Source organism: Pristiophorus japonicus, chromosome 8 (genome assembly GCF_044704955.1).
Source record: "Pristiophorus japonicus isolate sPriJap1 chromosome 8, sPriJap1.hap1, whole genome shotgun sequence".
NCBI classification, from domain to species: Eukaryota; Metazoa; Chordata; class Chondrichthyes; family Pristiophoridae; genus Pristiophorus; species Pristiophorus japonicus.
Window position 1 is genome coordinate 187185470 of NC_091984.1, and position 24269 is coordinate 187209738.

Consider the following 24269-nt stretch of genomic DNA (forward strand, 5'->3'; position numbering starts at 1 on the left):
TTCATAAGTTTTGCATTCATTAATGTGCTTAATTAATGAGATGCACGGTTGCTTCACCACCTGAATAACAATATTGGGTTTGTTTTGTTTTGTCCCATCCAAAGTGAGCATAACAGAACATGACAGCAACATAGTACTTGAAGTGTATTCAAGCATCTTTGTAATGGTTTATTAAATTGTTGTATTTGATCCACTTAAACTTAATTGCAGCCCACTTTTGTTGCTGGGTATTTTTATGATGTTATTGAAATAGTCAGCTTGTGCTGTGGAGTTTTGGTGCCAATGTTCCCTCCATGATGAATTTATTGGGCATAATTTTAAGGCAATTGACAAAAGAACCACAGGCATAGAAAAAATTATGCAGCATGTTGCCGTGATCTGGAATGTACTGCATTAAAGTGTGGTAGAAGCGCATTCAATAATAACTTTCAAAAGAGAATTGGATAAATACTTGAAGTGCAAACATTTGCAGGGCTATGGAGAAATAGCCGGAGTGTGGGACTAATTGGATAGCTCTTTCAAAGAGCTGGCATAGGTACGATAGGCTGAATGGCCTCCTTGTATGCTCTATCATTCTATGAGGTGCAGACTCCGATTGTCACCAGTGCATTTCTATACGAGATGGGAAGGAATATCGGAGACCCAGACACTCTTGGGCTGCTCCCGAGCACCTGGAAGTATCAAGTTCAAGGTCAGCACTGCAATAGTCTCCTGTCCACTCTCTCAGCCAGGGAACGGTTCTTCCCATAAAACACCTGAAGGGGGGGGAGAAAATAAAGAAGAAATTGGAATGGTCAAATTAGATAGGCCAGAATAGTGGATAAATGCGTTGTGACGCTGAACCTTGCCGAACAGGAACATCCGAGATAATATCCCATTGCCGTGCTCTGTGAGCAACTAACCGATCTTATTGTCTTCGGATTAAATCAGCCGAGGATCCTGATGGATAATTGTAGCTGTGCAAATTTTGGATGAAGACAAGTTGCCTTGGCTCTAATAACCCTCGAGGTTAGATAGGTCACCAGCATATAGTCAGGGCTCATGCATGAAGGATGGTCAACTTACATAAGAGAGGCTTCAGCGAACCAATGCGATCCATGGAATTGTATCCCAGTGGGAGTCAACACCTGCAGGAGAGGATGGGATAGAGTGGAGAAGAACAATATCGGTGGTAATAAGGTGACAGCACTTGCTTAAATCAGGAACAAAATGTTTGAGAGCCTGAATCCATTTCAATATAATGGGGTTGAGACATGAGGGAAGTTTAAAAAATCTCAATCTCTATAGCTGAGAGAGGATGGTTCAGGGGGGAGACTGATTAGAATATATAAAATACTAAATGGCTTAGATAAGGTAAATCCTGAATATTGGTTGGAGCAGAGCTCATACATGTAAACCAGTCAAAAGTAACTTTCGATCACATATCAGATTGTGTCACACAATTGCTGCTAAATGCTTGCAAAAATCTTCCCGCAGGAGAATAGAGACACTGGCAGGAATTTTAAGCCCCAAAAAAGATTGAGTTTGTTTCGGGTGGAAAGTTTAAAAAGTTGAAACAGGAACCCAACCCGCCTCGAACCCATTCACTTCTGGTTTTAACAGAGGTGGGACGAGGGGCGGGTGACCAATCCACTCGCATAAGGCGGGTTATTCATTTAAATATTTTAATGGAGTTACGTGCCTTCATTTTAGCAGGGATTCTATTTTTAACCACAGTCGGCCAGGTTGCCCGTTTTTTGAGAAACCCGGCAGGTACAAGGAGGTGCGAGGGGCTGGATCAAAGAGGAAAGTGCCTTTACAGCATTGCTTGTGGGCCAGGAGGAGCAGTAGTGTTTCCTCCAGGTACCCAGTAAAACCCCCCTCCCCACAATTTGTCTGCTCCACTCCTCCCCCCCCCCCCCCACCCTACGATCAGACCTCCCACCCATGATTGGGCACCTTCCCCCACCCCACGGTCTCTCCCAACCCCCACATCAGACCTACCTGCTCTCAGCCCAGCTCGGCTGCAGCCTTGTATTGCAGCCTATCAATCAGGCTGGCTGTGCAGGGGAAACCTACAGAAAAAAAATTAAAGATGTCCTTCAGTTAAAAACTGTTTTGAGGTTGGGAAACCAGAAGGACCCCCCTGCCTCTGAACTAATATACAGCCCACTGACTCTTGAGCTCGTTCAGTCACATTTGATGACAGGTTGGGTGAATTAGAACTCTGGATGCTATGAGCATTGATGAGCGAGTGGCGGATTAACTTTTCTTGTGTCCTTTTGTAAGCATTATATTGAAGATAGTGTCATTGCAAATGTTTTTTAAACTGGGTTTTGTAAAAAGGCTTCTTTGTACATGTTGGCCTCAATCTGAAGAAGACTATGGGATTATGAATAGCACCTTCCTGCATTGTTCAAAATAATTGTATAGAAAACAGCTCTTGGTGCCACATTCTCATATACCTGACACAGTTCTCAGCAAGTAAACTGGCTGACCTCTATACCTAAGAGTTTTTATACTGTACCAGCGATGCTGCCGAACAATTTCAAAGGTGTGATCTTCATAATGGAGCTTTTATTCTTGCAAATCAGCCATCGCTTCCAGCTACATAATGTAGGGCACCAGACAGGGCTGCATTGCTTGTGAGGGTTTATTAAACAATGACACTGTTGATGTCACCAACACTCAGCAGACCAATGATTTTATTGTAACTTCAACTGCAGGAGTGACTGTGCTGAATAACACTCACCGCACCTCATGATGAGCCTTTGCAGGACAGCTCTGCTACACGCTGTCTGCACTTGCCATTGTTCCTTTATGTCATTGTCCCTGACGAAAGCACAACACTCACTGGAATTGATGCACGAGTTTTGCACTGTTGGAGGTTGCATCTTTCAGATGCGATGTTAAACCGAGGCCCCATCTGCCCTCTCAGCTGGATGTACAAGATCCCATAGGACTATTTCGAGGAAGGAGCTAGGAATTCTCCCCTGTGTCCTGGTCAATATTTATCTCTCAACCAACACATATTACCTTGTCATCATCTCATTGCTGTTTATGGGAGCTTGCTGTACACCAATTGGCTGTCACATTTCCTATAGTACAACACAACAAAAATACTTCATTGGCTGTAAAGCACTTTGGGATGTCATGAAGTCAGGAAAGGCTCTATATAGATGCAAGTCTTCCATGTTTTACTCATTTTTTTTCCTTTTGTGATGTTCACCATTCCTTTGCTCAGATAAATGAAACCCGGGCCCTTTTCATTGAAACAATGAAGCTTAAAGGGAGATTTCAAAATTATGAGCAGCTTTGATCTGGTTGATCGGGTGCAACTAATGCTACTAGTTAATGAATCAATAGAATACAGAAATAGTCGAGTCTCGAGGTAACAAATGCATGGATGAGGGTTTCAGCAGCAGATGAGCTGAGGCAGGGACGGCGAAGGATAATGCTACGGAGGTGTAAGTAGGGGACCTTGGTGATGGAGGGGATACATAAGAACATAAAAACATAAGAAATAGGAGCAGGAGTAGGCCATAAGGCCCCTCGAGCCTGCTCCGCCATTCAATAAGGTCATGGCTGATCTGATCATGGATGCAGCTCCACTTCCCTGCCTGCTCCCCATAACCCCTTATCCCCTTATTGTTTAAGAAACTGTCTATTTCTGTTTTAAATTTATTTAGTGTCCCAGCTTCCACAGCTCTCTGAGGCAGTGAATTTCACAGATTCATAACCGTCTGAGAGAAGAAATTTCTTCTCATCTCAGTTCTAAATGGGTGGCCTCTTATTCTAAGATTATGCCCTCTAGTTCTAGTCACCCCAACAGTGGAAATATCCTCTCTGCATCCATCTTGTCAAGCCCACTCATAATCTTATACGTTTCGATAAGATCATCTCTCATTCTTCTGAATTCCAATGAGTAGAGGTCCAACCTACTCAACTTTTCCTCATAAGTCAACCCCCTCATCCCCAGGATCAACCTAGTGAACTTTCTCCACAGCAAGTATATCCTTTCGTAAATATGGAAACAAAAACTGCACGCAGTATTCCAGGTGTGGCCTCACCAATACCCTGTACAGCTGTAACAAGACTTCCCTGCTATTATACTCCATCCCCTTTGCCATAAAGGCCAAGATTTTATTGGCCTTCCTGATCACTTGCTGTATCTAGAAACATAGAAACATAGAAAATAGGTGCAGGAGTAGGCCATTCGGCCCTTTGAGCCTGCACCGCCATTCAATGAGTTCATGGCTGAACATGCAACTTCAGTACCCCATTCCTGCTTTCTCGCCATACCCCTTGATCCCCCTAGTAGTAAGGACTTCATCTAACTCCTTTTTGAATATATTTAGTGAATTGGCCTCAACAACTTTCTGTGGTAGAGAATTCCACAGGTTCACCACTCTCTGGGTGAAGAAGTTTCTCCTCATCTCGGACCTAAATGGCTTACCCCTTATCCTTAGACTGTGACCCCTGGTTCTGGACGTCCCCAACATTGGGAACATTCTTCCTGCATCTAACCTGTCTGAACCCATCAGAATTTTAAACGTTTCTATGAGGTCCCCTCTCATTCTTCTGAACTCCAGTGAATACAAGCCCAGTTGATCCAGTCTTTCTTGATATGTCAGTCCCGCCATCCCGGGAATCAGTCTGGTGAACCTTCGCTGCACTCCCTCAATAGCAAAAATGTCCTTCCTCAGGTTAGGAGACCAAAACTGTACACAATACTCCAGGTGTGGCCTCATCAAGGCGCTGTACAACTGTAGTAACACCTCCCTGTCCCTGTACTCAAATCCCCTCGCTATGAAGGCCAACATGCCATTTGCTTTCTTAACCGCCTGCTGTACCTGCATGCCAACCTTCAATGACTGATGTACCATGACTCCCAGGTCTCGTTGCACCTCCCCTTTTCCTAATCTGTCACCATTCAGATAATAGTCTGTCTCTCTGTTTTTACCACCAAAGTGGATAACCTCACATTTATCCACATTATACTTCATCTGCCATGCATTTTCCCAGTCAACTAACCTATCCAAGTCGCTCTGCAGCCTCATAGCATCCTCCTCGCAGCTCACACTGCCACCCAACTTAGTGTCATCTGCAAATTTGGAGATACTACATTTAATCCCCTCGTCTAAATCATTAATGTACAGTGTAAACAGCTGGGGCCCCAGCACAGAACCTTGCGGTACCCCACTAGTCACTGCCTGCCATTCTGAAAAGTCCCCATTTACTCCTACTCTTTGCTTCCTGTCTGACAACCAGTTCTCAATCCATGTCAGCACACTACCCCCAATCCCATGTGCTTTAACTTTGCACATTAATCTCTTGTGTGGGACCTTGTCGAAAGCCTTCTGAAAGTCCAAATATACCACATCAACTGGTTCTCCCTTGTCCACTCTACTGGAAACATCCTCAAAAAATTCCAGAAGATTTGTCAAGCATGATTTCCCTTTCACAAACCCATGCTGACTTGGACCTATCATGTCACCTCTTTCCAAATGCACTGCTATGACATCCTTAATAATTGATTCCATCATTTTACCCACACCGATGTCAGGCTGACCGGTCTATAATTCCCTGTTTTCTCTCTCCCTCCTTTTTTAAAAAGTGGGGTTACATTGGCTACCCTCCACTCGATAGGAACTGATCCAGAGTCAATGGAATGTTGGAAAATGACCGTCAATGCATCCGCTATTTCCAAGGCCACCTCCTTAAGTACTCTGGGATGCAGTCCATCAGGCCCTGGGGATTTATCGGCCTTCAATCGCATCAATTTCCCCAACACAATTTCCCGACTAATAAGGATTTCCCTCAGTTCCTCCTCCTTACTAGACCCTCCGACCCCTTTTATATCCGGAAGGTTGTTTGTGTCCTCCTTAGTGAATACCGAACCAAAGTACTTGTTCAATTGGTCCGCCATTTCTTTGTTCCCCGTTATGACTTCCCCTGATTCTGACTGCAGGGGACCTACGTTTGTCTTGACTAACCTTTTTCTCTTTAAATATCTATAGAAACTTTTGCAATCCATCTTAATGTTCCCTGCAAGCTTCTTCTCGTACTCCATTTTCCCTGCCCTAATCAAACCCTTTGTCCTCCTCTGCTGAGTTCTAAATTTCTCCCAGTCTCCGGGTTCGCTGCTATTTCTGGCCAATTTGTATGCCACTTCCTTGGCTTTAATACTATCCCTGATTTCCCTTGATAGCTACGGTTGAGCCCCCTTCCCTTTTTTATTTTTACGCCAGACAGGAATGTACAATTGTTGTAGTTCATCCATGTGGTCTCTAAATGTTTGCCATTGCCCATCCACAGTCAACCCCTTAAGTATCATTCGCCAATCTAGCCTAGCCAATTCACGCCTCATACCTTCAAAGTTAGCCTTCTTTAAGTTCTGGACCATGGTCTCTGAATTAACTGTTTCATTCTCCATCCTAATGCAGAATTCCACCATATTATGGTCACTCTACCCCAAGGGGCCTCGTACAACGAGATTGCTATTTAATCCTCTCTCATTACACAACACCCAGTCTAAGATGGCCTCCCCCCTAGTTGGTTCCTCGACATATTGGTCTAGAAAACCATCCCTTATGCACTCCAGGAAATCCTCCTCCACCGTATTGCTTCCAGTTTGGTTCGCCCAATCTATGTGCATATTAAAGTCACCCATTATAACTGCTGCACCTTTATTGCATGCACCCCTAATTTCCTGTTTGATGCCCTCCCCAACATCACTACTACTGTTTGGAGGTCTGTACACAACTCCCACTAACGCTTTTTGCCCTTTGGTGTTCTGCAGCTCTACCCATATAGATTCCACATCATCCAAGCTAATGTCCTTCCTAACTATTGCATTAATCTCCTCCTTAACCAGCAATGCTACCCACCTCCTTTTTCTTTTGTTCTATCTTTCCTGAATGTTGAATACCCCTGGATGTTGAGTTCCCAGCCCTGATCATCCTGGAGCCACGTCTCTGTAATCCCAATCACATCATATTTGTTAACATCTATTTGCACAGTTAATTCATCCACCTTATTACAGATACTCCTTGCATTAAGACACAAAGCCTTCAGGCTTGTTTTTTTAACACCCTTTGTCCTTTTAGAATTTTGCTGTATGGCCCTTTTTGTTCTTTGCCTTGGGTTTCTCTGCCCTCCACTTTTCCTCATCTCCTTTCTGTCTTTTGCTTTTGTCTCCTTTTTGTTTCCCTCTGTCTCCCTGCATTGGTTCCCATCCCCCTGCCATATTAGTTTAACTCCTCCCCAACAGCACTAGCAAACACTCCCCCTAGGACATTGGTTCCGGTCCTGCCCAGGTGCAGACCGTCCGGTTTGTACTAGTCCCACCTCCCCCAGAACCGGTTCCAATGCCCCAGGAATTTGAATCCCTCCCTGCTGCACCACTGCTCAAGCCACGTATTCATCTGCACTATCCTGCGATTCCTACTCTGACTAGCACGTGGCACTGGTAGCAATCCCGAGATTACTACTTTTGAGGTCCTACTTTTTAATTTAGCTCCTAGTTCCTTAAATTCGTTTCGTAGGACCTCATCCCTTTTTTTACCTATGTCGTTGGTACCAATGTGCACCACAACAACTGGCTGTTCTCCCTCCCTTTTTAGAATGTCCTGCACTCGCTCCGAGACATCCTTGACCCTTGCACCAGGGAGGCAACATACCATCCTGGAGTCTCGGTTGCGGCCGCAGAAACGCCTATCTATTCCCCTTACAATTGAATCCCCTATCACTGTCGCTCTCCCACTCTTTTTCCTGCCCTCCTGTGCAACAGAGCCAGCCATGGTGCCATGAACTTGGCTGCTGCTGCCCTCCCCTGATGAGTCATCCCCCCCAACAGTACCCAAAGCAGTGTATCTGTTTTGCAGGGGGATGACCACAGGGGACCCCTGCACTACCTTCCTTGCACTGCTCTTCCTGCTGGTCTTCCATTCCCTATCTGGCTGTGGACCCTTTCCCTGCGATACGACCAACTCGCTACACGTGCTACTCACGTCATTCTCAGCATCGTGGATGCTCCAGAGTGAATCCACCCTCAGCTCCAATTCCGCAACGCGGTCTGTCAGGAGCTGGAGGCGGATACACTTCCCGCACATGTAGTCGTCAGGAACACTGGTGTCGTCCCTGAGTTCTCACATGGTACAGGAGGAGCATAACATGTGACCGAGCTGTCCTGCCATGACTTAACCCTTTGATAAACAACAATGCTAAAGTTTACTCACTGTTATAGAAGAGAATAAAACTATACTATGCATACTATCCTTTTGTGTTTCATGCACAAGTACTCCCAGGTCCCGCTGTACTGCAGCACTTTGCAATCTTTCTCCATTTAAATAATAACTTGCTCTTTGATTTTTTTCTGACAAATTGCATGACCTCACACTTTCCAACATTATACTCCATCTGCCAAATTTTTGCCCACTCACTTCGCCTGTCTATATCCTCCTGCAGCCTCTTTATGTCTTCCTCACACATTGCCCTTCCTCCCATCTTTGTATCATCAGCAAACTTGGCTACGTTACACTCAGTCCCCTCTTCCAAGTTGTTAATATAGATTGTAAATAGTTGTAAATATGAAGAGGAAGCTCAGCTTCGCATCAAATAGGACGCCATGGTTGCGAACGGTCTGGTTCGGCCTCAGACAGCGGCCAGAGAACGGAACGGAGTTTGTGACAGGAACCAAAAACAATGGCTTTGGTCTTTCCAATTTATAATTGGAGGAAATTTCTGCTCATCCAATACTAGATGTCAGACAAACAAAGTGACAAATCAGAGACTGTGGAGGGGTCGAGAGAAGTGGTGGTGAGATAGGGCTGGGTGTCATCAGTTTACATGTGGAAACTGATGCTGTGTTTTCGGATGATGTCACCGAGGGGTAGCATGTAGATGAGAAATAGGATGGGCCCAAGGATAGATCCTTGGGGGGATTCCAGCCGTTGAAGGAGATTTTCTGGCTACAACTGGATAAATAGGAATGGAGCCAGCTGAGAGTAGCCCTACCCAGATGGACAATGGAGGAGAGGTGTTGGAGGAGGCGACAGTCAGGTCAAGAAGTATGGGGAGGGATAGTTTGCCATGGTCACAGTCACATAGGATGTCATTTGTGACTTTGATTAGAGCCGTTTCAGTGCTGTGTCAAAGGCAAAAACCTGATTCGAGAGGTTCAAATATGGAATTGCAAGAAAGGTGGGCACAGATTTGGGAGGTGGCAACATGTATACGGTCTGTTCCAGTTCACTGTATAAACAGCCTCTGCTGATCAGGAGGCGTGCACTGTACTTCTGTCTGCACGCTATTCACAAACTCTTCTCTAGACCCCTACGATTATCTAGCCAGACATGTGGAGCAGAGATTGGGCAAGTCCCAATCAGGAGCAAGACAGTGAGTCATCCTGGGTCAACCTTGTATGCCTTGGCAGCTAGAGAACTGAGAAACAATCAGTTAGGAGCAGGAAAACATCTAAACAAAGAAATAATGAATGCAGCAATCGAGGCTAAAGGGCAGCATAAAAAACAAGTATTGCTCTTGTCAAATCCAATGGGACAGGGGAAGATCGTGCAGTAGCATCTCCACTTTTGAATATTCAGAGGATTCGATTCAAGTTTTACAGACAGGAAATCCCACTGTAGCTGTCTGAGCAAGCACGTCGATGAATAAAGAACTACCCAATGTACAAAGAATCGATTTCAATCTACATAACTAGTTATGTAGCTGCTCAGCCCTGGGAATAAGTCAGGGTCACCATTTGTTAGTATACGATGCTCAGTCCAAAAGTTAATTTAAATCTCAGTGGGGGCAATTTTGACTTTTGGCAATAGTGTGAAGCAAGCAATATCTGATCGTCCACCTGTTATACATTCAATGGAAATGAAAATCGGAAGAGGTGTATAACGGGCAGCTGATCCAATATCGCCCAATTTTATACTATCCTCAAAGGTTAAAATTACCCTGAGTATGTGGGATTGATAACTTTTGTCAGTCCTGAAAAGAAAGAAAGAAAGACTTGCATTTATATAGCGCCTTTCACGACTATCAGACATCTCAAAGCGCTTTACAGCCAATGAAATACTTCTGGAGTGTAGTCACTGTTGTAATATGGGAAACACGGCAGCTAATTTGCACACAAACAAGCTCCCACAAACAGCAATGTGATAATGACCAGATAATCTGTTTTTGTTATGTTGATTGAGGGATAAATATTGGCCAGGACACCGGGGATAACTCCCCTACTCTTCTTCAAAATAGTGCCCTAGGATCTTTTACGTCCACTTGAGAGAGCAGACGGGCCCTCGGTTTAACGTCTTATCCATAAAGACGAGTAGATTGTCATGTTGCTTTGTGTGCAGCTAATGTCAGTTTGGTTTAGTTGGTAGCACTCTCACCTCTGCGTTCGAAGGTTGTGGGTTCAAGCCTACCTCCAACACTTGAATGGATAATTAAATGCAGCACTGCATTGTTGGAGCTGCTGTCCTTTGAATGAGATGTTAAACCACAGACCTGCTATCTGTTCAGCAGATCCAGTGAATGCAAAAGATCCCTTGTGACTATTTGATAGAAGAGCAGGGAGTTCTCTGGGTATCCAGCCCACAGGCCTCACCCAACTAAAGACAAGTGGTCATTCATCTCATTACTGATTGACTTTGAGAAATTCTGACGATAGGATAAGCAACTATACAAATGTAAATTATTTCTTGCTTCCAAGTATTTAGTTTCTCAGGTTTCTCACCCTGCTGTTAATAGGTCAGTAATGGCCTCAAAATGGAGTTGGTAGCCTTGTCACCCTGTTAGCACTGTACCCAGTTTCTCGCAAGACCTTAGACCTTAGACCTTAGAATGGAGTTGTGCGGGTGATCAGGACAACAGTTTTTGTTCATGTTATCACATGACTAAAATATCAACCAAAGCAGAAGGCACACCGTCATCAGGCACAAGGTGGCATTTGTGAGACAGAATTACAAGGCACGTAGAAAGTACCTAATTTTATTGTGGAATTTGGATTTCGCAAACCAATCATTTGGAAAACAAAGGGTTGGAAGTTATGCTAGAGTTGTATAAAGCTCTGGTTAGACTACATCTTGAGTACTGCGTTCAGCTCTGGGCACTGCACCTCAGGAAGGATATATTGATCTTGGAGAGGGTGCAGCGCAGATTCACCAGGGCCAAAATAATTAAATTATGAGGACAGATTGCATAGATTATTTATATACCCTGGGGTATAGAGCAATAAGGGGTGATCTAATTGAAGTATTTAAGATGATTAAAGTCGTTGATAGGGTAGATGGAGAGAATCTATTTCCTCTGGTGGGGGAGTCCAGAACAAGTGGGCATAAACTTAAATTTAGAGCCAGGCCATTCAGGGGGTGATGACAGAAAGCACTTCTTCACACAAAGGGTAGTGGAAATCTGGAACTCTCCCCCCAAGAAGCTGTTGAGGCTGGGAATCAATTGAAAATTTCAAAAGTGAGATTGATAGGTTTTTGTTAGGCGAGGGTATTAAGGGTTACGGAGCTAAGACAGATAGATGGAGTGGAGAGAAAGATCAGCCATGATCTTATTGAATGGTGGAACAGGCTCAAGGGGTTGAATGACCTACTCCTGCTCCTATTTTCCAATCATTCTAATTGGAGTAACACCAGCTGTTTTAAAAGCTATTTTGCCTTCTCCAGAGGTTTCTGTTAGAACTCAATTGCTTGAATATCTTCGGCTCCCAGGATCTGAATTCAAGCTTCAGAAAGCAAATTAAAAAAATCCGACATCTGTCTTTAAAATGTGCTTCAGGCCATTTAGTTGCAGTCAAAGCTGAACTTTTACTATTAATTCCAACCATTTAACGTGCCGTGCCAAACTACTGTTTGGCTGTACCTGTACCAGTATCAAAGTTTACTGTGTTCTGCTTCAGATGCTTGTACCCAACCTGTGGGTGCTTGATGATGACATCGAGGACAAGAAAGTATAAATGTGTTCCAATTTAGAAACATAGAAACATAGAAAATAGGTGCAGGAGTAGGCCATTCGGCCCTTCTAGCCTGCACCGCCATTCAATGAGTTCATGGCTGAACATGCAACTTCAGTACCCCTTTTCTGCTTTCTCGCCATACCCCTTGATCCCCCTAGTAGTAAGGACTTCATCTAACTCCCTTTTGAATATATTCAGTGAATTGGCCTCAACAACTTTCTGTGGTAGAGAATTTGGGTTGCCAACTCTGATTGGATGTGTTCCTGGAGATTTTGTCACATGACAGCTCAACGCCTAACCCCTCATCCAGTAAAACTGCCTTTTTTACAATCTCCCATATTGTTACAACTAATCAACAAATGTGGTCAAAGAAAATAAAGATGGCACAGAGTTTCCGTAATGCCCCATACGATCCATCTCCCGGGTTGTTCACAGCAGTGTCCAGGAGACTAATCCTTAATTCCAGGAGACTCCGGACCAATCCTGGAGGGTTGGCAACCATAGTTCCAATCATTAAGTGTACCATATAGGGTAGGGGTAGAGTTCCTTGGGGATTTCCCTGTTCCGCCCCCGCAGAAGTTCGGTAGTAACCCAGTTTACATGTGTAACTGAGGTTTCTCCCTAAGCTTCTGCCAAAACTGCCTTTGTGAACACAATAAGGTGATTCACCGACAAAATGAAAGCCGTAGGTATATCCTCTTCATGTCATTCAGCAGCAGACAGGATTTGTTTTGGTTGGAGTTTCCCAACATGCCGTTATTTGTAGCTGGATCCAAAAGGGGGCGCTGTTTACAATTTACCTGTGTTGGCAGGAAATTCTTTTGCATACTTTGATGGAGCAGTAAGTGGACTTTGTTTTTAAATGGATATATTTGCTGTCCCTCGTAAAACTCCTTATGCTGTGGTATTTGAATCTGCAAAAAGTTTTGTCAGATAACGAAATTTCGGAATTCAATAGGAGGAAAAGAGAACCATCCAGAAATATCACATGTTGCAAGAGATAGGAATCTTACATCTATGCATAACAGTCATGTAAAGCAACCACGACAAACTCACAAAACTTTGTTTTGTTTGTAGGCAGAGATCCTTATTAGGCTTGCCCACACCAAGGATTAATTTACTGGAAGAATGTAAATATTATCAGTCGCCTTGTAGTTTTCCAAGCGCCTATAAAGGCAGCCCTGTCATCATCTTAATCTAAAATGAATTCAGCACAGGCCTGGCGTTGTGAGTTTGTCGAGAAGGATTAATTGCACAGCAGTGGCAGGCTATCAAGTTTCACATCACCCTGTAGGAGTTCTGACTGTGTGCAGTGGGCAGCAGCCAATTTGACAACAGTTGGGACCCGCACAGTGCCCCATTCTCACTGCGTAAGGTAATCGGTGCTCCCACAAGCAGTTCGGCATTTCATTGCCGTCCAAAGCGCAGCTCAGATGTGCCGTGGAATAGGGCCCATCAGACTTCTCTCAACAAATGTAAGGAATATTTCGGTAAAATACTAATCTCCACCCAATGCACCGGGTAGAATGTGGGTCAGCCTGTCTTACTAAACAAAAAGACACAGTAGCCCTTTTGTTCGACTTACACAGAGTCAACGGAACCCTTAAGGGACAGCAGTGGTATCTATGCACCATGTGGAAAAATAATACAAGATTAGACTGTGCTTCCTTAAAGATGAAATAAGTAGGGGGTAAACAAAGCAGCAGTTAAACCTACCAGCAGACTTCTGAAATATTGTGGATGCCCAAAGGGGACATACATCCCAGATCACTGGTACCAACTGGTTCTGCACCTGTAGCTTTAAGTAAAGCCGAGAATTTTGTTTTGTGCTGAAGTGGGTGAATGGAACTGATGGGAAAACCCTAGCAGTATTGTTGCACGGCTGACTGCATCTGGAGGTAGTGTATCTCCAATCGTATATTGTTATGTAAGATGTGTGTTGTCAGCTGTATCCAATTCTGACGTGAGAAACGCTTCTTTCTGAAAAGCACAATTGAGAAGCACAACCTATTTCCACAAAGCAATTACATAGGCAGAGCAGAAGAATCCATTTGCAATATCATTCAGGTTCATTACATCAATTAAAACTTGTTGTGTCTGTAATACTCTTATGAATGACTCCACGAGGTCTAGTATTGTACTTTAGCTGTTGTGGCCTTGGTCCCATTAATTGTAACTCCAGAGTGAGGCACAAGTATGGTGGGTAGCCTTTTATACTGGGCCCTGCACACCTATGCAGGTGATCCTCAGGTCTCCCACTGCAGTGCACACCTTATGTGACCTTATGGTTAGTATACATGGTTTACATACATGACATCACTTCCCCCCAAATCTTTAATGCAAATTGACTCGTACATTGATGGTGACCTGGGCTTTGATCTCCCTGGTTGATCATTGGAGGGTTGCTTCTAGCTTGGGTGAGTTGGTAGTAAGATTTGTTGCCAGTGGAGGTCCCAGTGGTTTCTGGTTGTGAGTCCATAACTACTCCATTCTCCCCCCCCACACAGAGATCATGCGAATGGCCCGTTATATGCAAGTTGCACTCAAGTTCAGCACATGGGTTTTACATTTACATCTTGGTACATTTGTTGGGTGGATTACAGTTGCGTTTCTTATTGTGTGGTACATTTACATGATCAGTACAGGTTTATCAGTACAGGTACACAAGGACAGTCTAGTTCCAGCTCGGCCGGATGAGATCCGGGTCGTCTGGTGGCGACGCAGCGCCCCATGCTAGTGGGTCAGTGGGCGAGGTGAGTTAATTTTGCTCGAGTTACCGGAGCTCAGGGCTCTTGCTGTTACTCCTAGTGTCGGGCAGGCCCAAAGATAGCTGATGTGTCTGTGACCTCCCTGTCCTTTTCATTTGCACAGTGTCGCTGCTGCTCCCTGGGAAGCAGTCTGAGAGAGTGAGCGTTTCATCTAAGCGACGGTGGGGCTGCCTCGTCTTGTCTATCAGTTTGCAGGGGACTGCTGATTCACTTTCCTTGAGGGCACCGTTATGAGCACTCTCTAGTTTGGGATCCTGGATGGTCTAGGTCCCGTTCGGAGGAGCCGTTGCGGGTGACCCTTCGCTTTTGGGCATTGCTGTAGTGGCGAGTGGATTTGTGGGCTGCACCTTTCCCACCCGGGTGGTGGGTGATGGTAGCCGAGTGCGAGCATCGGCGCAGTTTATTGTTTCTGACCCGTGGCGGTTCATGCCATCGGGTGCCTGCAATGTTAAACTGATCCGAGGCAGGGTTTCATTACCAGTGCCTCTGCTCTCCAGGGATCGTTTAGTCTGTGGCTTGTCTACTTCTGTCAGCTGTGGGGACACTTTATGATACATTGTTCTGATCCTGGGGTCGCAGGCTTCAGCATTGGGTAGCCTGCTGGACTTGTAGGTGTTAGGTGTTCGCCTACTACATTGGATGATTGCAATTTGCATCCGACATTGCTCAACATTTTGCTCATTGCAGCTGGACTTTGACATTGGTTACCAATTTCAAGCAGTTCATTCAAAAATGGCAGGTTGCTGGCCTCCTTTAAAATGGCCTTACTACTTTTACCCCAAACACCCTCCTTGCGTGGAACCACATGTCATTGCTCCATTAGCGCTGCACCTCATGGTTTGGACGCCATCTTTTCCCTGTCCATGATGGCGACTGCTGCGATCTTCTTTCCCAGGGATTCTGCCACTGAAGCTGGGAAGGCGCCCTCGGATCCAATCTCCCTCCCCAGGAGTCCTGCCACTGAAACCGGGACGGTGCATTCGGGTCGTCTTGGCCGTATCATTGCCACGCAGTCGTGATGAGCGGTCTGTGCTTTGGGGGCTGCCCGATCTGCTCTCCGGTGCCTGGTCCAATCGAAGGTGGGGGTTTGCTCTGCCTCTGAGCACGGGGAACGTCGATCGCTGGAAGGATGAAGTCTTCCCAGTTCGAATGAATCTTCCCCATCCATCTTCTTTCAATTAGCATTGGTCCATCACCTGAAACAATCCACAATGGTAAATTGTGCACCGTGCCATCATGGGATACACTTACATCCGCACTACCAACAACTGATATCAGTTCCTTGGTGTAGGTGCGCAGCTTTGCCTGAACCAGGACCAGCTTGGGTCATTCAGCTTGATCGTTCCATAGCCTCTCAAAGGCTTCCTGGCTCATTACTGACTGACTCGCCCTCGTGTCCACTTCCATGAAGACTGGAATGTCATTTATCTCAACTTCCATTATCACTGGAGGACAATCTGTGGTGTAGGTATATACTCCATATACTTTGTCCTGGGACTGAGCTGCCTCTCCAGCCATCTCCTTGTAATCCACGCTGGGTTCACAGCCATCTGCTGACTTCTCTTCCACGCGGTGAGTCACAGCTCTTTTGCACATTCGCTGGAGGTGGCCCTTTGTGCTGCAGCCTTTGCACACGTAATCTCTGAACTGACACTGATGAGCCCTGTGATTACCTCTGCAACGCCAGCATGGTGCTAATCGACTTACGTTTGCACCCCTCGGCGGACTCTAAGTTAAAGGACTCGGGGGGGGCCTGTAAGCTCTGCCCTGGGCAGATTCATGTTCAACAGTTCTGCCTGTGAAAGGCGCCATTTTATTTACAGTACTTGCCGGGTTTGAGTACTGAGAGAGAGTCATCATCTGCTTGGAGCTGCAGCTTGAGGTCATGAACGCCTGGCTGATGCTGATGTCCTTCTGCAGAGTGCTGGTGGTTTCAGCAGACAGTAGCTTGTGAAGAAGGGCCTCATGACCAATGCCAATTACGAAGACATCCCGCAACGCATCGGCGAGGGATGCGCTGAATTCACACAGTCCTGCCAGCCTCCTGAGCATACTTCACGATTTCCTGATCCTCGGGGCGCCGGTGTGTATAAAATCGATGCCTGGCCGTGAAGATGCTCTCCTTCAGTTTGAGTTGGTCCCGAATTAGCACTTTCAGATCCTCGTAAGACTTGGTCGTTGTTTTCTCTGGTGCAAGCAAGTGAGGCCGTAGACCGCGGGCCCACAACTGGTCAACAGGATAGCTCTGCGCTTATCTGCCAGCGTGGCCAGATCATCGCCTACCAGGTCGTTTGCTACGAAATATTGGTCGAGCTGCTCCGTAAAGGTTTCCCAATCTTCACCCTCTGAGAACTTTTCTAGTGCACCAACATTAGTCATTTTTGTGTGAAAGTTCATAATCTCGTCGCCAGTTGTTGTGTCTGTAATACTCTTATGAATGACTCCATGAGGTCTAGTATTGTACTTGAGGTGTTATGACCTTAGTCCCATTTATTGTAACTCCAGAGTGAGGCACAAGCATGGTGGGCAGCCTTTTATACTGGGCTCTGCACACCTCAGGTCTCCCATCGCAGTGCCCTCTGGTGACACACCTTATGTGACTATACAGTTAGTATACATGGTCTACATACATGACTAAAATGATCTTCGGTGAAAGCAGAAAATGAGCGATGGTATATTACAGCCCATTTTACACCCAATGAAAATCGGGTGTGGTATTAAACAGGCTGCGATTTGCTATCACACTTGGCCAAAGTCAAATTTCCCCATGGCATAATTTCCAGATAGTGTCTGACTTTGAGGATATTGTTCAGATTGTATATTAAAGCTTTTTTTTATCCTGACGCAAGGTTTGGCTAAATGATTCTTTACAAAAATTTACATATTCTGTCATTTCTGCATTATATTGGCAGAAATGGAAAGGGCAGTCAATATGCAGGCCACAAACTGTAGTGTACCTACAACCATTAAAAGGCACAATTCACAGTATTTTATTTTCTCCCCCACCCCCCTCCTCATTCTCTCCTGATGGAGGTGTCTCTTGCTGAGTGCTGGCATCCCTCCGGTATCTTACCCAATTGACTACTCTTTATGTGTCAGCCCAGAAAGTAACTATTCGATATGGTGAGCAGGGTGGGAGGAAGCACATCCTGTTCTCACCCGAGGTCCCTACACATGCACTCTATAGCCAGGATGATCATTCAGTGACAATCCTGGTAACTGCACTGACAATTCAACCTGTCACTTTTGAAGCCAGTAGCTGACTCATCCTTCAGGGTTTTAAGATAGGACATCCGAATGTCACTCAGTAAAAGTATGTTTCCTGCATTTTTTTCTTTTGATTGATTATCCCATTATGATAAGAGACAGTATTTCACTACTGCCGAATGGAACCCCATTTGCACTCACCCTCTGCATCAAGCAGTGCCAGACCTGATGCAAGATAACAATGGCTCGAACAATGTGCCCTAACCTCAGCCTCTCAGAAGCACACATTGCTGCGCCAGTGTGAAATTTCCAGTTCCTGCATTTTACATCCTTATCTCTGAATGAAATTGCCAGTGTTATGCCAATTTATCCAGTACGTTTGGCCCCTTAGAGTGATTTAAATCCCATTGAGGCACAAATTGGTATGCGTTGCGCCTGTTTTTCGGGAGTAAACGGGTGCACAGTATAACAATGTAACAGTTGGATGGCCTGTGAGCATAGAGCACCTTTAGTGCAGCCTGGCCTGCCTGGCATCTCTCCATAGTCTCATTGCTAAATTTCTGGGGACCATTTTTGAAGTATCCCAGGCAAATGCCTAAAACAGGTATGTTAATGAAGGGCCTATTGCCTGTAAGAGGACTCCGTTGTAAAATGAGTTATCCTGCTCAGGATTCTTCAATGGCCGCCAATGAAAAGTAAGTGTTAGGGGCGAGAAATTGCCCTTCGCCACGATTGGGGTCGGTAACCTTCCGGGGCTGGGACTTCCTGCACCCGACCCGGAAGTCCCGCCCCTGATGCGGAATTGGTCCGTACGCCTTTCAAAGAAAGCGGAGCGGTAATGCGGCGCTGCGTCCAGCAGGCCAGCACTACGCGGATGTGCTACAATGCCCCGCCCCTTCCATTAAAGGGGAGGGCTGTTGCATACTCTGCAGGCCCTTTGGTAGCCGCCACTGGATCGAGCAGCCCGGCACCCAAAATGGAGTGACGGACTGCACGATGGCGGCCCAGTCGACGCGAGGGCTGCCATTGTCGGCCGACAAATAAAGATGGCGGCCCGGGGCACTAAAGGCCTCCCCTTTAAGGGGGCGCCCCACGAAGCTGACGTTAACATCCGCCTGTGCCAGCCTCATGGTCGGCACAGGGCAGTGAGGGGTCGCCGCACACCGCAATGACGTCACCACCAGTTGCATATTGGCCCAGGGCGCGAACTGTGGTTTGCGGCGCTGCTGGTACAGCATCCCTCAAACCTACGGGGCAATTTTCCGGGAGGCGGTAGGTGCTATTCACTTAAAAAAATTTAATTTTCCCTAAAACAGGCCCAGATTAACTTCTGCCCCATTTGAATCATATTTTCATGCGCCACTGCTGGCTGACAATTATCTGTTGCTACATGTTTGGAGAGACATTTTTATCTTTTAACAAGCATTGCATCTGGTGTTATTTTAGCAGTGGTGAGTCGTGCTTATTATTACTGAGTCTTTACTGAGGGGATTGTCGCAGATGCACAACAGCAGGACAATGGCATTAAATTGTTGGTAGTTTCTGCAGTAAAGCTGGGATGGAATTGAATTCTGGAAAGAATTCCTTCCAGGAACTAAAGTGTGACGTCTAATCATCTCCATTAAACATCCAAAACATTTCGTGGAATTTAAATGTGATGTAAAATAAAGGACCTTTAAATGGTCACTTGATCCCCAATTAAGGAAATCATCAACTTGTTAACCAAGCTTTAATAAACTTAACTTCACAGTGACAAGATGTTAACTACAATGAGCCAATGATGTAACCAGATTGCATATCATTTTAACAGTCATCAGTCTAGGTTCGGTTGACAAAAGGGAATGCTAAGTCCTTGAGGAAGGCCTGCTGGTTTGTTTCTTCAGGTGATATCCCACCACTGGAATTCTATTAGTTGATTGTTTTAAAAGAAAAATCTGATTGCTTGAGAGAGCAGGCTGTAATTTGTAGAACAGGGTCACAGCCCAGTGCAACTCATCAAAAATGGCATCACAGAACTGGCTCACAGTTACTTCTGTTCAACCTGTTCGCCTCACTATAAATATCCCAGTGTGTTTTATGTTGAATTAGAGGACCACAAGCTGATTAAAGCACTCATCTGACCCTTTGTGTAGTTATCCTGTGGTTAGATCCATTCTCACTTAAGTGCACACTTTCCAGCTGCTGACTTATTTTTAGCACATATTTCCCCGAATAAAATAACTTGATTAGGTAAAATTGAGTCTGTAGTTTGCTTTGGCTTTCTTATCTTCACGCTGCTTTTTCCTTCCGTTGAACTGCGTTCAGCTGTGTTTAGCAGACTTTTCACTGTATTTGATGTAAGTTGACTGAATTTAGCCGTGTTGATTTGATTTGATGGACCTTGGCACATTTCTACTTCAATTGTAACTCCTATCAATCATAATGTGTTCTCATCAGAAACACCAATAACACTGGGTAAATCCATGCCAAGTTGTTGATAAGTTATGTAACCCTCAGAGATATCCTACAGGTGAAAAGATAAAGCACTTCAAAACAGTAAGGCTCTTGTACACAGATCCAGAATCTTTAAAAAAATAGGAGCAATTGGGTGCACGTGCGCCTCCCATTAGTGTCCCCAATGAGGCGCAAATGAGTTAACGCCCGAGCACGGCGCTGTTAATAACTTACACCATATTGGGCAAGAGTTTAGCGGCGGTGCTATGGCTTTGCGCCCCGATCTCCTGCGCCCGGAGATTGTGATGTAATCGCGCACCTTTTCTTTTTTTTCCAACTGGCCATTGTGTCAGTTGTTCTAATTTTGTTCCATTCCCTACACCACCACCACCTTCACTGTGGGCCAATCCCACTACTTCATGTGTTTCGAAGAAGAGGAGGACCTATGGAGAGATGCCAGGCTGCACCAGAGGTGCTCTATGCCCACTGGCCGGTACCTGTGTCCAAACTGTCGCATTTACATACAGAGGTGAACAAGCCTTTGGCAGATAGTTAGAACAGACAGAGGCTCTTATTCCCAAAGGAAACTGCAAAGTTGGATGCTTCCTCGAGAGCACCTCAATCATAGCTTTGATGGCACGACATAAAAGATGATGTAGAATAGTCTGATTGGCACTACCCACCAAAGTGCCACCAACCCTCTGTGCAGGAAGTGATGATAACCATGGGAACCATCTTCACAGGGTCTAGGTCAACAAGAGAGGCAGATGCAAAGCTGGGCCATCTACATCTAGGACACCTGCAGCTACAATGCAGCATGGGCAGACATTGCTAATGACCGTATGGCAGTTATGGCCTTCCATCTGCTTCTATATTCCTGGGGGCTTGCTGCAACAATAACCAGAGGACATGGTGCCTTGGAGTAGCAAAGAGGGGCATCCTTCTTGTAACCAGCTCATGCAGCAACACCTCCACCTCACCAGTCAACAAACAGGGTCAGGTCCTGGGCTGCTCTGTCACTTGCCTGCCACCTCGTGCCTGCACCCTGGGTTTCCTTTCCCTTCAATTTTGCCTGTGGCGTCATAGTCCTCTTCCCCCTTCAGTTTTGGCAAGGGTGCTAATGGGTGGAGATGCCTTTTGAGCCTCACCCAAAGCTTTCAGAGTTGTTGCCATCGTATTCTGCCACCTATCTTTTAATTGCCCCAATCCCTTTAAATTTAATTTCTGCGCAGTTTTGCACTCCTTTAGAGGTCTGCACGTAGAGCTACAGCTACTAAGCTGCCTATGGAAAACTGGGTGCAAGCAGCACATTTGTATTTGAGTCTGTCAAAAGCCCACTTCGATTCATATCAGGAAACCAAGGGTTGGGTGCTCCCTCCACAGGAGAGGCGGGCCCAGAATTGACCCTTCAGCACCCAGGTGTAAGATCTCTACATGCTGGGAGCGCCTATCACAGCCCATGATTTTCCTTCCATTAAAGTCTCCAATGGGTTGTTTTCCCCTACATCTGGTCAGCTGACCAACTGTACCATGGGGGTGGTGGTGGGGAGGGCTGGCCTATGAATGTTTCCCTGATGTATTATGTCTCTTTCTCTGGCCTGCTGGCTGCCTTGCACATCAACAAATTGTGAAACAAAGAACTGGATGGTATCAAATGAAGGAGCATACCATCCAAAAATACATTTCTAATCTCTTGTCAATCAGTTTGCATTACTGGGAACTGGAAAGGCTTTTGAGTCTCTCATCAGAACTACAGTGTCTCTTCTCAGGTAGTAAATGGGAAGTTTAGTGCATCTTTGATTGCATTAACTCTCTCAATTTTGCCCATGTACATCTGTGCTTATTGACGTAGCTCCCTGAGTGGCTGGGTGACAGCCTGTCAGTTCTTGGAGCACAGTATTGGATTTGCTCCAATTCTTTAACAGGACATTGAGGCTGTGGTAAATTGTTGGCATCAATATCCAAGGATAGATTCAATAATTTCTGTTGACTCTTAAAACATTTGTTTGTAGATGCCAGAATATGTCAGCTGTTTTATAAAGTAAGTGCTTGTTGACCCTTTTCACCACTTGTTCACGATAAATTTCCAGGACATGTATCATATTTAAGCCTCAGCCGTGGCTCCCTGGTAGCTCTCTCTCCTCTGAACCTGCGTACAGTTTTGCTCTCCGTATTTAAGGAAGGATATACCGGTAATTGCATTGGAGACTGTTCAGAGAAGGTTCACGAGGTTGATTCTAGAGATGAGGGGTTTGACTTATGAAGAGAGGTTGAGTAAGTTAGGCCTATACTCATTGGAGTTCAGAAGAATGAGAGGTGATCTTATCGAAACATATAAGATAATGAGGGGGCTTGACAAGGTGGATGCAGAGAGGATATTTCCACTCATAGGGGAAACTAAAACTAGGGGGCATAGTCTCAGAATAGGGGCCGCCCATTTAAAACTGAGATGAGGAGGAATTTCTCCTCTCAGAGGGTTGTAAATCTGTAGAATTCTCTGCCCCAGATAGTATATTTAAGGCAGAATAGACATATTTTTGAGCAATAAGGGAGTAAAGGGTTATGGGGAGCAGGCAGGGAAGTGGAGCTGAGTCCATGATCAGATCAGCCATGATCTTATTAAATGGCAGAGCAGGCTCAAGGGGCCAAATGGCCTACTCTTGCTCCTATTTCTTAAGTTCTTATGTTCTTATGAGTCAGAAGGTCATGGGTTCAAGTCCTACTCCAGAGACATTACTCCGGAGACACTCCAGTGAATTATTTTGAGTGAGACAGTAAACCGAAGCCCCGTTAGTTCCCTCAGGTAAATGATCCTATAGCACGATTTGAAGAAGAGCAGGGGAGTTCTCCTCGGTGTCCTGGCCAATATTAAACAAAGGCCCCAAGTTTGTGGGAGCTTGCTGTGTGCAAATTGGCTGCCGAGTTTCCTACATTATACTGTAAAAGTTTCTATATAATGCAAAAAGGAAAAGATTAGAGAAAGTAAGTGTGGGTCCCTTACAGACTGAGACAGGAGAAATTATAATGGGGAATAAGGAAATGGCAGAGAAATTAAACAAATATTTTGTGTCTGTCTTCACAGAAGAAGACGCAAAAAACCTCCTGGAAATAGTGGCGAACCAAGGGTCTAGCGAGAATGAGGAACTGAAAGAAATCAGTATTAGTAATAAAATCGTACTGGAGAAATTAATGGGACTGAAAGCCGACACATCTCCTGGTCCTGGTGCCCTATATCCTAGGGTTTTGAAAAAAGTGGCTGTCGAGATAATGGATGCATTGGTTATCATCTTCTAAAATTCCATACATTCTAGAACAGTTCCTGCGAATTAGAAGGTAGCAAATGTAACCCCACTATTTAAGAAAGGAGGGAGAGAGAAAACGGGGAACTACAGAGCAGTTAGCCTGACATCAGTAGTAGGAAAAATGTTAGAATCTATTATTAAGGACACAGGCACTTAGAAAAGAGTAATAGAATTGGGCAGAGTCAACATGGATTTATGAAAGGGAAATCATATTTGACAAATCTTTTAGAGTTTTTTGAGGTTGTAACTAGCAGAATAGATAAGGGGGGGACCAGTGGATGTGGTGTATTTGGATTTTCAGAAGGCATTTGATAAGGTGCCATACAAGAGGTTATTAAACAAAATTATGGCTCTTGGGATTGGGGGTAATATATACTAGCATGGATTGAGAATTGGTTAATGGACAGAAAACAGAGAGTAGGGACAGAGAGAGGGTTGGCAGACTGCAACTAGTGCTTGGGCCTCAGCTATTCACAATCTATATCAATAATTTGGATGAAGGGACCAAATGTAATATATCCAAGTTTGCTGATGATACAAAGTTCGGTGGGAATGAATGTAAGTTGAGCGGAGGATGCAAAGAGGCTTCAAGAGGATATAGACAGG

At 45.2% G+C, this 24269-nt stretch overlaps 1 protein-coding gene across 4 annotated transcripts in view; it reads left to right on the forward strand.

Annotated features, from left to right (window-relative positions):
* The window catches only part of kremen1 (kringle containing transmembrane protein 1), a 212116-nt gene that overhangs the window by 53084 nt on the left and 134763 nt on the right, over window positions 1-24269 (forward strand). The window lies entirely within an intron of this gene.